The following is a 15,531-nucleotide window of genomic DNA, read 5'->3' as shown; positions in this document are numbered from 1 at the left end:
TAGTAAAGATGGGGTTTCAACATGCTGGCCAGGCTGGCCTCGAACTCCTGACCTCATGATCCACCCGCCTCAGCCTCCCAAAGTGCTGGGATTACAGGGATGAGCCACTGCGACTGGCCTGAATGAACATTTTCTAAAGATGCCTCCCATGTCCTGTCCTGAAAACCAAATATTCCTTGGCTGCATACGTGGTAATAAAATTCATACACACATTTGACTTTAATCTCGTTCATTTATTTAAATGATCTGTATGAATTCTGTAATTGTGTGGAAGAGCTGCTGAGACAGACCCCAGAGTTTTAGGATAGGGATTCGGAGCCGATGGAAGTCGGGGAAATTGCCTGTAACTTCGTTCATCTCTGTGCAGCCTAGTCATGGGGTGAGGTAACCATGGGTACAGCTGATGAGTGTGTCTTTCTTTGTGTGTGTTTTTATTTTTTAAAAGGAGTTTTACTCTCGTCGTCCAGGCTGGAGTCCAGTGATGCAATCTCAGCCCACCACAACCTCCGCCTCCCGGGTTCAAGCGATTCTCCTGCTTCAGCCTCCCAAGTAGCTGGGATTACAGGCACCTGCCACCACACCCAACTAATTTTTTTGTATGTTTAGTAGAGATGGGGTTTCTCCACGTTGGTCAGGCTGATCTCAAACTTCCGATCTCAGGTGATCCACCCGCCTCGGCCTCCAAAAGTGCTGGGATGACGGGCATGAGCCACCACACCTGGCCACAAGGGTATCTTTCTAGATTTTGGACACCATTTCTCCATGGCGACCAGGTAGCAAAAACAGAAGCGAGATTTCTTTTGGAAAATGAATCATCAGGTCCCAAAGAGAACCTATTCCAACATGGACTAAATCACCATTGTGAAGACCATCCTGACAAATTCTGATGTCTGTGGTTATACTGTGAAAGAAACACCACACTTCCTCGGGAAGCGGGAATAAAAATGGCGGCGGGTACCCATTGACTGCCCGAGACCTTGAGCCACCAGCTCCAACAGGCGACAGGTAGAAAATGAGGTCTAGGCAGGATGCAGAAGCTCACGCCCATCATCCCAGCACTTTGGGAGACTGAGGCAGGCAGATCACTTGAACTCAGGAGTTCGAGACCAGCCCGGCCAACATAGTGAAACCCCGTCTCTATTAAAAATTTAAAAAATTAGCTGTGCAGTGACAGATGCCTGCAATCCCAGCTACTCCAGAGGCTGAGGCAGGAGAATTGCTAGAACCTGGGAGGCGGACGTTGCAGTTAGCCGAGATCATGCCACGGCACTCCAGCCTGGGCAACAAGAGTGAAATTCCATCTCGAAACATAAATAAAAATACAAATAAAAAGTTAACCAGGCATGGTGACGTGTGACTGTAATCTCAGCTACTCGGGAGGCTGAGGCAGGAGAATCATTTGAACTTGGGAGGCGGAGGCTGCGGTGAGCTGAGATTGTGCCACTGTACTCCAGCCTGGGCAACAAAAGTGAAACTCCACCTGAAAAAACAGAAGAAAACAAAATGAGGTGTTTCCAGGATCTGTGTGTGAAAGCGGGTTTGCATAGGACTTTAATTCACAGAGGTGACTATGGCCAGCACAGAGGGGCCATTAAAAGAACAAATTCTTCCAGACCATTCCCGAGAAGAGGCTGCCACCCACACAGGGCATGAGGGGAGCCTGGGTCTGGCCAGGGAGGCAGAAATCAGCACAGGAACAGCCTTCAAGGGATTTCCACATGATGCGGAAGCAAGGCTGGGGCACAGCTCGGGGTTCGTGCCTATGAACAGTTCTGTGCACTCTGCTCTATAGGGTAGGCTTCAGTAGCCTCATACCCAGCAAGGAATGATTTTGGGCCAGGAAAATAATTGGGTTGAGGCCAGGTGTGGTGACTCATGTCTGTGAACCCATCACTTTGGGAGGCTGACGTGGGTGGATCCCCTGAGGTCAGCAGTTCAAGACCAGCTGACGCAACATGGTGAAACCCCATTTCACTGGGTGCGGTGGCTCACACCTGTAATCCCAGCACTTTGGGAGGCCGAGGTGGGTGGATCACAAGGTCAGGAGTTAGAGACCAGCCTGGCCAATATAGTGAAATCTCATCTCTACTAAACAAAAAAATCAGCTGGGCATGGTGGTACACACCTGTGATTACAGCTACTCTGGAGTAACTGAGGCAGGAGAATTGCTTGAACCCGGAAGGCGGAGGTTGTTGAGTGGAAATCACGCCATTGCACTCCAGCCTGGGTGACAGAGCAAGACTCCGTCTGAAAAATAAATAAATTTTAAAAAGAAATGCCATCTCTACTAAAAACACAAAAAGTACTCTGGGCATGGTTGTGGGCACCTGTAATCCCAGCTGCTTGGGAGGCTGACGCACCAGAATCGCTTGAACCCAGGAGGCGGGGGTTGCAGTGAGCCGAGATTGCACCACTGCACTCCAGCCTGGGCAACAGGATGAGACTCCATCTCAAACATAGTAATAGTAATAATTACCTGGGCATGGTGGTTTACACCTACAGTCCCAGCTACTTGGGAAGCTGAGGTTGGGGGATTGCTAGCTCAGGAGTTGAAGGTTACACGGAGCTGTGATTGTGTCACTGCACTCCAGGCTGAGCAACAGAGCCAGACCCCGTCTCTACAAAAAAATATATAATTAGCTGGGCTTGCTGGCTGACACCTGAGGTCCTAGCTTACATGGGAGGTTGAGGTGGGAGGATTACCTGAGCCTAGGAGTTTGAGACAAACCTGGACAACATAGCCAGACCATGTCTCTACAGAAAAATAAAATAAGCTGGGCGTGGTGGTGCACACCTGTGGTCCTAGCAACTCTGAAAGGTAAGACGGCAGGATCCCTGGAGCCCAGGAATTTGAAACCAGACTCTGCAACATGGTGAAACCTCATCTCTACCAAAATTACAAACATCTGCTGGGTGTGGGGGTGTGCACCTGTAGTCCCAGCTACTCGGGAGGCTGAGGGGAGAGGATCACTTGACCCCAGGAGGTTGAGGCAAAGTGAGCTATCACTGCACCACTGCACTCCAGCCTGGGCAACAGAGCAAGACCCTGTCCCTAAAAATAATTGCCAGAAATATCAAGCTGGGCACGGTCGCTCACGCCTCTAATCCTAACATTTGGGAGGCTGAGGCGAGCAGATCACCTGACGTGAGGAGTTCAAAACCAGCCTGGCCAACGTGGTGAAAAATACAAAAATTAGCCAGGTGTGGTCGTGGAAGGTGCCTGTAATCCCAGCTACTTGGGAGGCTGAGGGAGGAGAATCGCTTGAACCCAGGAGGCGGAGGTTTCAGTGAGCTGAGATCGTGCCACCGCACTCCAGCGTGGGCGACAGAGTGAGATTCTCTCTCAAAAAAGGAAATACTGGCTTGGTGTGTGGGAGCTAGCCTAGGGGGATGCTGGCTTGCACGAGGGAGGCCAGCTCCCAAGGGCATTGTTATTGGGTTTAGCAATTAGTGACTTGTGGGAGGGCCGTCTTTCTCGGGGTCTGTGAGGGCTGCAGTCACCACAGCAGGAAGAATACAGAAAAAAGTCATCCCATCACTTTGGGAGGCTGAGCTGAGAGGATTACTTTAGGCTAGGAGGTCAAGACCCCATAGAGACCAGCCTGGCCAGCACAGCAAGATCCCATCTCTATTTCTTAACAAAAAGAAAAACAAGGCATAGGATGAGTCCCCTGATCACCAATATCTGGCCTGCACATAAGGCACAATACTTGGGACGTCGGGGGGTGAACCTGCAGCCGCTGTGTCCCAGACTTAGAGACGGTCCCTGTCAGCACCACAGCAGCTTCTGGTTGAGTGTGATGACATCGCTGACAAAGCTGTCCTTGCTGATGAAGTCTCCCGTGATGAGGTTGGTGCAGCAGGACCCCGGCCTCAGGCACTGTTCCCGGACCCACAACCGCAGGTGCAGCAGGTTGGGCATCATCATCTTCTCCAGACTCCGATGGGTGCACCAGGATGTACTGCAGGTTCTCGGTGAGGTTGATTCCGCCCACAAACAGCCCTCCTGGAACAGTGAGTAGGTGGAGACGTCACACAACCACCTGCCTCCACCCGCCCATTTACCCCTCTTATTCACATGGTTAGAGGTTCAGATCTCAGGAATAATGGCCCCAAAGATGTCCACATCCTAATCCCCAAGTGAAAGACAGAATAATGGCCCCAAAGATAGCCACATCCTAATCCCCATGTGGGGACAGAATAATGGCCCCAGAGATGTCCAAGTCCTAATCCCCATGTGGGAGACAGAATAATTGCCCCAAAGATGTCCACATCCTGATCCCCATGTGGGAGACAGAATAATGGCACAAAGATGCCCAACTCCTAATCCCCATGTGGGAGAGAGAATAATGACCCCAAAGATGTCCACGTCCTAATCCCATGTGGGAGACAGAATAATGTCCCCAAAGATGTCCACATCCTAATCCCATGTGGGAGACAGAATAATGTCCCCAAAGATGTCCACGTCCTAATCCCATGTGGGAGACAGAATAATGACCCCAAAGATGTCCACGTCCTAATCCCCAGGTGGGAGACAGAATAATGTCCCCAAAGATGTCCACATCCTAATCCCCATGAAGGAGAGAGAATAATGGCCCCCAAGATGTCCTCATCCTAATCCCCATGTGGGAGACAGAATAATGGCCCCAAAGATGTCCATGTCCGAATCCCCATGTGGGAGACAGAGAAGAACGCTGTTGTGTTCGGCACAAGTCTGTGCCATTTGTTATGAGGCTTATAGAGAGTGTTGACACTGACCAGTGATTGTGAAAATGGGGTTGCTGCATAATTAGAAATGCAAACTTTGAGGGTCCATGTAGATATGCTGAGCCAGAATCTCTGTGGGGGCAGGGTGAAGGGGGCTGCAGGCTGTGCTTGAAGGAGCTCCCCCAGGGGTAGGTAGGTTCCTGTGCCCCTGTGTTGGCCAGTTGAGCTCACTCCAAGACCAGAAGACAGCAAAGTCAGCAGAAGGTTAAGGCCAAGTACTCTCAGTGGCTTTTAAGACTTATTTCTAGGCCGGGCACAGTGGCTCATGCCTGTCATCCCAGCACCTTGGGAGGCTGAGGCAGGCAGACCATCTGAGGTCAGGAGTTTGAGACCAGCCTGACCAACATGGTGAAACCCCGTCTCTGGCAAAAATACAAAAAATTAGTTGGGTGTGGTGGCACATGGCTGTAATCCCAGCTACTCGGGAGGCTGAGGCAGGAGAACTGAATTGCTTAAACCTGGGAGGCAGAGGATGCAGTGAGCTGAGATTGCGGCATTGCACTCCAGCCTGGGCGACAAGACTGAAACTCCATCTCAAAAAAAAAAAAAAGAAACCGCATTTCTAAACTGTGTAACCTTATTCCTGGGTAAGGGCAAGAGACCAGGTTGACAAAAGCCTGCTCCTTTGCCCAACTTGTGAGCTGGGGTTTTTTGTTTCTTGTTTTTTTAAGACAGAGTTTTACTCTGTAGCCCAGGGTGGAGTGCATTGGCATGATCTTGGCTCACTGCATCCTCCGGCTCCTGGGTCCAAGTGATTCTCCTGCCTCAGCCTCCTGAGTAGCTGGGACTACAGGGGCCCAGCACCACGCCTGGCTTATTTTGTATTTTTAATAGAGACGGGGTTTTGCCATATTGGCCAGGCTGGTCTCAAACTCCTGACCTCAAGTGATCCACCCGCTTTGGCCTCCCAGATTGCTAGGATTACAGGCGTGAGTCACCGTGCCAAACCTTGCTCATTTTTTTTCTTTTTTTGTTTTTGAGACAGACTTTCGCTCTTGTCGCCCAGGCTGGAGTGCAGTGGCGCAGTCTCGGCTCACCAAAGCCTCTGCCTCCCAGGTTCAAGCAATTCTCCTGCCTCAGCCTCCTGAGTAGCTGGGACTACAGGTGCCTGCCACCATGCCCGGCTGATTTTTGTGTTTTCAATAGAGACGGGGTTTCGTCATCTTGGCCAGGCTGGTCTCAAACTCCTGACCTCAGGTGATCCACCTGTCTCAACCTCCCAAAGTGATGGGATTACAGGAGTGAGCCACCGCGCCCAGCCAATTTTTGTATTTTTTTTTTTGTTTTTGAAGACAGGGTTTCACCATGTCAGTCAGGCTGATCTTGAACTCACAACCTCAGGTGATCCACCCGCTTTGGCCTGCAAAGTGCTTGGATTACAGGTGTGAGCCACCACGTCTGGCCCAATTTTTGTATTTTTTAGTAGACACGGGGTTTCACCATGTTGGTCAGATGGGTCTTGAGCTGCTGACCTCAGGTGATCCGCCTGCCTCAGCCTCCCAAAGTGCTGGGATTACAGGCGTGAGCCACCACACCTGGCCTGTTTTGCTCTCCTTAATCTACCTTTTGCATAATCTACAGAACCTGTAAACCAAAATTAAAATTGAAAGGCTCCTCAACCATCTGAATGGACTGCCTCCTTGAAGAGGGCACTCTACAGCCTGAAAGACTGGTTCCCGCCATGGTGGGAAGTGGGGTAGGGGCCGAGCGTCATTCTGTAGGTCCAGCAAGCACATTATATGAAAAACACAGCACTCACATCAACACAGACCTGAAGTCTGATAAGAAATTTTTCCCATCTATCCTCTCTGAAGCCGGCTACCTGGATAAAACCTTGCTCTGAGGCTGGGCAAGGTCTGACTCACACTTGTCATCCCAGCACTTTGGGAGGCCGAGGTAGGCAGATCACCTGAGGTCAGGACTGCGAGACCAGACTGACCAATATCATGAAACCGCGTCTCAACTAAAAATACAAAAATTAGCCGGGTGTGGTGGCACGTGCCTGTGATCCCAGCTACTCGGGAGGCTGAGGCAGGAGAATTCCTTGAACCCGTGAGGTGGAGGTGGCCGTGAGCTGACATTGTGCCACTGCAATCCAGCCTGGGTGACAAGAGAGAATCTCCATCTCAGGAAAGGAAAGGAAGATGAGGGGATAAGGGAAGGGGAGGGGGGAGGGAAGAGGGGAAGGGAGAAATGGAAGGGGGAAGGGAAGGGAGGGGAAGAAGGGAAGGAAAGAAGCGAAGGAAAGAAGGGAACAGGGGAGGGAAGGGTGAAAGGAAAGGTGAGTAGAGGGGAGGGGAGGGAAGGGGGGAGGGGAGGGAAAGGGAGGGGGAAGGAAATGGGAGGGGAAGGTGGAAGCGGGGAAGGGAGGGGAGGGGAGGGAAGGGGAGGGGAGAGAAGGGGTGGGAAGGGGGAAATGGAGGGAAGGGGAGGGGAGGGAATGGGAGAAGAAGAGGGAAGGGAAGGGGAAGGGGAGGGAAAGGGGAAGGGGAAGGAAGGGGAGGGGAGGGAAGGGGAGAAGCGGAGGGAAGGGGGAAGGGGAGGGAATGGGGAAGGGGAGGGAATGGGGAAGGGGAGGGAAGGGGGAAGGGGAGGGAATGGGAGGGAAGGGGAAGGAGAGGGGAGGGGAGGGAAGGGGGAAGGAGAGGGGAGGGGAGGGGAGGGAAGGGGAAGGAAGTGGAGGGAAGGGGAGTGGAGGAGAGGGGAGGTGAGGAAAGGGGAGAAGGAAGGGGAGGAGAGAGAAGAGGGGAGGGGAGGGGAGGGAAGGGAAGAAGGGAAGGGAAGGGGGAGAGGGAAAGGGAGGGGATGGGAGGGGAGGGAAGGGAAGAAGGGAAGGGAAGGGAAAGGAAAATGGAAGAAGGAAGAAGGGAGAAAGGAAAAAAGGGAGGGAGGGAGGGGAGGCAGAAGCCAGGCACAGAAACAGCCGCATTGTTGGCAGCTTGGCGTTTACCTTATTTGAACCCGGTTTCAACATTTGGCTGCCTTTGGCTGAAACTCAGCGGTCGGCAGAAGAGTAGGTTCTGGTCTGTTTACACTTTCTGTTACCTCACAGTTCACTGTGTACAGAGAAACCTTTAGGCCGAACTGAAAATATGTCAGGAGGCAATTTCAGGAACCGTAAATATTGGAGATAGAAGTTTCTTGTTTTTTTCTTTTTGAGATGGGATCTTGCTCCGTTGCCCAGGCTGGAGTGCAGTGGTGCGACCTCACCTCACTGCAGCCTCCGCCTCCCGGGTTCAAGCGACTCTCCTGCCTCAGCCTCCCGAGAAGCTGGGATTACAGGTGCCCGCCACCACGCCCGGCTAATTTTTGTGTTTTCAGTAGAGATGGGGTTTCACCATGTTGGTCAGGCTGGTTTCGAACTCCTGACCTCATGTGATCCGCCTACCTCGGCCTCCCAAAGTGCTGGAATTACAGGTGTGAGCCACCATGCTTGGCCTTTTTTCCTTTCCTTTTTTTTTTAATTGCATTTTAGGTTTTGGGGTACATGTGAAAAACATGCAAGATTGTTGCATAGGTGCATACATGGCAGTGTGATTTGCTGCCTTCCTCCCCTTCACCTATGTGTGGCATTTCTCCCCATGCTATCTCTCCCCAACTCCCCACTCCCCACTGTCCCCCTGACTCCCCCTCAACAGACCACAGTGTATAGTGCTCCCCTCCCTGTGTCCATGTGTTCCCTTTGTTCAACACCTGTCTATGAGTGAGAACATGCGATGTTTGATTTTGTGTTCTTGTGTCAGTTAACTGAGAATGACGGTTTCCAGGTTTATCCATGTCCCTACAAAGGACACGAACTCATCGTTTTTGATGGCTGCATAATATTCCATGGTGTATATGTGCCACATTTTTCCTGTCCATTCTATCATCAATGGGCATTTGGGTTGGTTCCAGGTCTTTGCTATTGTAAACTGTGCTGCAATGAACATTCGTGTGCATGTGTCCTTATAGTAGAACGATTTATAATCCTTTGGATATATACCCAGTAATGGGATTGCTGGGTTAAATGGAATTTCTATTTCTAGGTCCTTTTTGCTTCTCAGGAAGGAGAGGGGGAATGGAATTGGTGATAGTTTAAAAGAAGCCAGCTCAGGCCGGGCACAGTGGCTGATACCTGCAATCCCAGCACTTTGGGAGGCTGAGGCAGGCAGATCACATGAGGACAGGAGTTTGAGACCAGCCTGGAATACATGGTGAAACCCCATCTCTACTAAAAATACAAAAACTTAGACAGGAGTGGTGGCGGGTGTTGTGATCCCAGATACTTGGGAGCCTGAGGCAGGAGAATCTCTTGAGCTTGGGAGGCAAAGTCTGCAGTGAGCCGAAATCACACCACTGCCCTCCAGCCTGGGTGACAGAGCAAGACTCCATATCAAAATAAATAAATAAATGAATAAATAAATAAATAAATAAATAAAATAAACATTTATCTCCACCTGGTGTCCCTCCTTGCTATTGGAGGGGTTGCTCCCCGTCCTCAGTATTTGAAACTCAATCATGGGCTGATGGAATGTTCCAGTGGAGAAGAAGGCTTTGCATCACAGGTAGCGCCCCGACCAAGAGCTTCCATGCCAGGCTTCGGGAGGGGTTGGCAAACGCACCTTGCAGCACACAAGGGCACTGTAAACCGGGAAGTCCCAGCATTTCCAGGGCACCACACTCAGCCCACTTAACTCAAGCACCTTTCACAACCCTCAGCTCACACAAGAGAGGCAGCCCCAAGGCATGGACGAGACATACCTCAGCCCGCTGGAGGTCCCCACCCACTGTCCGGCCCACACCTGGCAGCCCAGGACACAGAGGGGGAGTAGGGGCTGGGCACCGTGACCACAGGTCCACATCACACCAGGACACAGATGGAGGACAGGCCCCATGTCCAGGGTTCCACGTAACACCAGGACATAGACGGAGGACAGGCCCCGTATCCAGGGGTCCACATCACACCAGGACACAGAGGGAGGACAGGCCCAGTGTCCAACGGTCCATGTCACAAGAGGACATAGAGGGACGAAGGCTGGGCATTGTCTCCACACGTCCACATCACACCAGGACACAGACGGAGGACAGGCCCCGTGTGCAGGGGTCCATGTCGCACGAAGACACAGAGGAAGGACACACCCCGTGTCCAGGGGTCCACATTACACCAGGGCACAGAGGGAGGACAGGCCCCGTGTCCAGGAGTCCACGTGACACCAGGACATAGACGGAGTACAGGCCGCGGGTCCAGGGGTCCACATCACACCAGGACACATAGGGTGGATAGGACCCACGCCCAGGGGTCCTCGTGACACCAGGACATAGAGGGAGGAAGGCTGGGCCTTCTTTCTACTCGTTCACATCACACCAGGACACAGTAAGAAGACAGGCCCTGTGTCCAGGGGTTCCCATCATATCAGGACACAGAGGGAGTAAAGGCCCTGTGTCCAGCGGTACACATCACACCAGGACACAGACGGAGGACAGGCCCCGTGTCTAGGGGTTCACGTCACACCAGGCCACAGAGGGAGTGCAGGACCCATGTCCAGGGGTCAATGTCACAGCAGGACATAGAGATAGGAAGGCTGGGCCCCGTGTCCACAGGTCCACATCACACCAAGACACAGAGACCAGAGAGGCCCTATGTCGAGTGGACCACGTCACACCAGGACACAGAGGGACGACAGGCCTCATGGACAGGGGTCCACGTGACACCAGGACACAGAGGGAGGACAGGCCCAATGTCCAGAGGTGCACCTCACACCACGACATAGAGTGAGGAAGGCTCGGCCGTGTCCCCACACGTCCACATCTGAGCAGGACACAGAGGCAGGACAGGCCTCATGTCCAGGGATCAACGTCAAACCAGGACTTAGAGGGAGGACAGGCCCCGTGTCCAGGGGTCCACATCACAACAGGACACAGAGAGAGGACAGGCACCATGTCCAGGGGTCCTCGTCATACCATGACATAGAGGGAAGTAGGCTGGGCCCTGTGTCCACAAAACCATATCACACCAGGAAACAGAGAGAGGACAGGCCCCGTGTCCACGGGTCCACATCACATCAGGACACAGAGGGAGAACATGCCCCATGTCCAGGGGTCCACATCACACCAGGACACAGAGGGAGGACAGGTCCCATGTCCAGGGTTTCACGACACACCAGGATATAGAGGGAGGAAGGCTGGGTCCTGCGTCCACATGTCAACATCACACCAGGACACAGAGGGAGGACATGCCGTGTGTCCAGGGGTGATTGTTACACCAGGAGACAGAGGAAGGACAGGCCCCAAGTCCGGGGGTGCATATCACATGGGGAGGCAGAGGGAGGACTGGCCCCGTGTCCAGGGGTCCACCTCACACAAGGATACAGAGGGAGGACAGACCCCATATCCAGGGGTCCACATCACACCAGGACACAGAGGAAGGACAGGCCCCGTGTCCAGGGTTCCATGTCACATCAGGACACAGACGGAGGACAGGCCACATGGCCTGGGGTCCACGTGACAGCAGGAAATAGAGGGAGGAAGGCTGCGCCCTGTGTCCACACGTCCACATCACAGCAGGACAAACAGTGAGGACAGGCCTCATGTCCAGGGGTCCACGTCACATCAGGAAATAGAGGGAGGACGGGCCCCGTGTCCAGGGGTCCACATCACACCAGGACACAGAGGGAGGATAGGCCCAATGTCCAGGGATCCTCATCACACCATGACATAGAGGGAAGAAGGCTGGGACATGTCTCCACACGTTCACATCACATCAGGACACAGAGTGAGGACAGACCCCATGTCCAGGGGTCCACATCACATCAGGACACATAGGCAGGACAGGCCCCATGTCCAAAGGTCCACATCACACGAGGACACAGAGGGAGGACTGGCTCCATGTCCAGGTGTCCACGTTACAGCAGGACAGAGATGAAAGACAGGCCAGGTGACCAGGCGTCCACGTCACACCAGGACATAGACGGAGGAAGGCTGGGCCCTGTGTCTACACGTCTACATCACACCAGGACACTGCGGGAGGACAAGCCCCATGTCCAGGGGTCCACATCACACCAGGACACAGAGGTAGGACAGGCCATGTGTCCAGGGGTCCATGTCACACCAGGACACAGAGGAAGGACCGGCACTGTGTCCAGGGGTCCACATCACACCCTGACATAGAGGGAGGAAGTCCAGGTCCTGTGTCCACAAGTCCACATCACACCACAACACAGAGGGAGGACAAGCCCCAGGTCCAGGGGTCCCCGTCACACCAGGACACAGATGGAGGAAGGCAGGGCCCTGTGTCCACACGTCCACATCACACCAGGGCACAGAGGGAGGACAGGCTCCATGTCCAGGGGTCCACATCACACCAGGACATAGAGGGAGGACAGGCCCCATGTCCAGGGGTCCACATCACACCAGAACACAGAGGGAGGACAGGCCCCATGTCCAGGGTTCCATGTCACACCAGGACTTAGAGGGAGGACAGGCACCGTGTCCAGAGGTCCACAATACACCAGGCCACAGAGGGAGGACAGGCCCCATGTCCAGGTGTCCATGTCAAACCAGGACATAGAGGGAGGAAGGCTGGACCCTGTGCCCACACGTTCACATCACATCAGGACACAGAGGGAGGACAGGCCACATGTCCAGGGGTCCACATCACACCAGGACATAGAGGTAGGACAGGCCCCATGTACAGGGGTCACATCACACCAGGACATAGAGGGAGGACAGGCCTCGTGTCCATGGGTACATATCACACCAGGACATGGAGGGAGAACAGGCCCCGTGTCCAGGGGACCACATCACACCAGGACACAGATGTAGGAGTGCCCGGGTGTCCAGGGGTCCACATCACAACAGGACACAGAGGGAGGACAGGCCGCATGTCGATGGGTACACGTCATACCAGAACATAGGGGGAGGAAGGCTGGGACCTGTGTCCACATGTGCACATCACACTGGGACACAGAGGGAGTACAGGCCCTGTGTCCAGGGGTGAATGTCACACCAGGACACAGAGGGAGGACAGGCCCCGTGTCCAGCGGTCCATATCACACCAGGACACAGACGGAGGACAGGCAAAGTGTTCAGGGGTGCACATCACACCAGGACATAGAGGGAGGAAGGGTGGGCCCTGTGTCCACATGTCCACATCACACCAGGACACAGAGGGAGTACAGGCCCCATGTCCAGGGGTCCACATCACACCAGTACTTAGAAGGAGGACAGGCCCCGTGTCCAGGGGTCCACATCACACCAGGACACAGAGGAGGGACAAGTCCCATGTCAAGGTGTCGATGTCACACCAGGACATAGAAGGAGGACAGGCCCCGTTTCCAGGGGTACATATTAAACCAGGACACAGAGGGAGAACAGGCCCCATGTCCAGGGGTCCACATCACACCAGGACATAGTAGTAGGACAGGCCCTGTGTCCAGGGGTCCACATCACACCGGGACACAGAGGGAGGACAGGTCCCATGTCCATGGGTTCACGTCACACCAGGACATAGAGGGAGGAAGTCTGGGCCCTGTGTTCAAACGTCCACATCACACCAGGACACAGAGGGAGGACTGGCCCCATGTCCAGGGTTCCACATCACACCAGGAAACAGACGGTGGACAGGCCAGGTGTCCAGGAGTCCACGTCACACCAGGAAATAGAAGGAGGAAGGCTGGGCCCTGTGTCCACACGTCCACATCACACCAAGATACAGAGGGAGGACAAGCCCCCTGTCCAGGGGTCCACGTCACACGAGGACATAGAGGGAGGAAGGCTGGGCTGTGTGTTCACACTTCCACATCACACCAGGACAGGCCATGTGTCCTCATGTCGACATCACACCAGGACACAGAGGGAGGACAGGCCGTGAGTCCAGGGCTCCACATCACAACAGGACACAGACGGAGGACAGGTAAGGTGTCCCGGAGTCCACGTCACACCAGGACATAGAGGGAGGAAGGCTGGGCCCTGTGTCCACACGTTCACATCACACCAGGACACAGAGGGAGGACAGGCCCCATGTTCAGGGGTCCACATCACACCCGGGCTCAGAGGGAGGACAAGCCCTGTGACCAGGGGTCCACATCACACCAGGAAACAGTGGGAGGAAGGCTGGGTCGTGTGTGCACACTGCCACATTACACCAGGACAAGAGGGAGGACAAGCCGTGTGTCCAGGGTTCCATGTCACAACAGGACACAGAGGAAGGACAGGCCCCGTGTTTAGGGGTCCACGTCACACCAGGACATAGAGGGAGGAAGGCTGGGTCCTGTGTCCACACGTCCACATCACACCAGGACACAGAGGGAGGACAGGCCCCATGTCCAGTGGTCCACGTCACACCAGAACAGAGATGCAGGAAGGCTGGGCCTTTTGTCCACACATCCACATCAGACCAGGACACAGAGGGAGTACAGTCCCCATGTCCAGGGGTCCACATCACACGAGGACACAGAGGGAGGACAGGCCCCATGTCCAGGGGTCCTCGTCACACCAGGACAAAGAGGGAGGAAGGCGGGGCCCTGTGTCCACATGTCCACATCAGACCAGGACACAGAGGGAGGAGAGGCCCCATGTCCACGGGTACACATCACACCAGGACATAGAGGGAGGAACGCTGGGCCCTCTGTCCACACGTCCACATCACACCGGGACACAGAGGGAGGACAGGCCCTGTGTCCAGGTGGGAATGTCACGCCAGGATACGGAGAAAGGACAGGACCTGTGTCCAGGGTTCCCCATCACACCAGTACAATGAGGAAGGACAGGCCCGGTGTCCAGGGTTCCACATCACACCAGGACACAGAGGGAGGACAGGCTCCATGTCCGGTGGTTCACATCACACGAGGACAGAGATGGACGAAGGCTGCGCCCTGTGTCCACACCTCCACATCAGAACAGGACACAGAGGGAGGACAGGTCCCATGTCCAAGGGTCCACGTCACACCAGGATATAGAGGGAGTACAGGCCCCGTGTCCAGGAGTCCACATCACAACAGGACACAGAGGGAGGATAGGCCCCATGTCCAGGGGTCCACGTCACACCAGGACATAGAGGGAGGAAGGCTGGGCTCTTTGTCCACAAGTCCATATCACACTGGGACACAGAGGGAGGACAGGCCCCATGTCCAGGGGTCCACGTCACACGAGGACACAGAGGGAGGACAGGCCCCGTGTCCAGGGTTCCACATCACACCAGGACACTGAGGGAGGACAGGCCATTTGTCCAGGGATCCATGTCACACCGGGACACAGAGGAAGGACACGCCCCGTGTCCAGGGGTCCACGTCACACCATGACATAAAGGGAGGAAGCCGGGTCCTGTGTCCAAACGTCCATATCACACCAGGACTCAGAGGGAGGACAGGCCCCATGTCCAGGAGTCCATGTCACACCAGGACAGAGATGGAGGAAGGCAGGGCCCTGTGTCCACATGTCCACACCAGGCCAGGACACAGAGGGAGGACAGGCCCCGTGTCAAGGGGCCCACGTGACACCGGGAAATAGAGGGAGGACAGGCCCCGTGTCCTCGGGTCCACATCACACCAGGACACAGAGGGAGGACAGGCCCCGTGTTCAAGGGTCTTTGTCACACCAGGACATAGTGGGAGGAAAGTGGTCCCTGTGTCCACTCGTCCACATCATACCAGGACACAGTCAGAGGACAGGCCCCGGGTCCAGGGGTTCGCATGACACCAGGACACAGAGGGAGAACAGGCCCCGTGTCTAGGGGTCCACATCCCACCAGGACACAGAGGGAGGACTGGCCCCATGTCCAGGGGTCCA

This window comes from Aotus nancymaae, unplaced genomic scaffold, assembly GCF_030222135.1.
Source record: "Aotus nancymaae isolate 86718 unplaced genomic scaffold, 86718_ANA_hifiasm-v0.15.2.pri h1tg000115l, whole genome shotgun sequence".
In the NCBI taxonomy this organism is placed as follows: Eukaryota; Metazoa; Chordata; class Mammalia; order Primates; family Aotidae; genus Aotus; species Aotus nancymaae.
Note: the sequence above shows the minus strand (reverse complement) of the source record.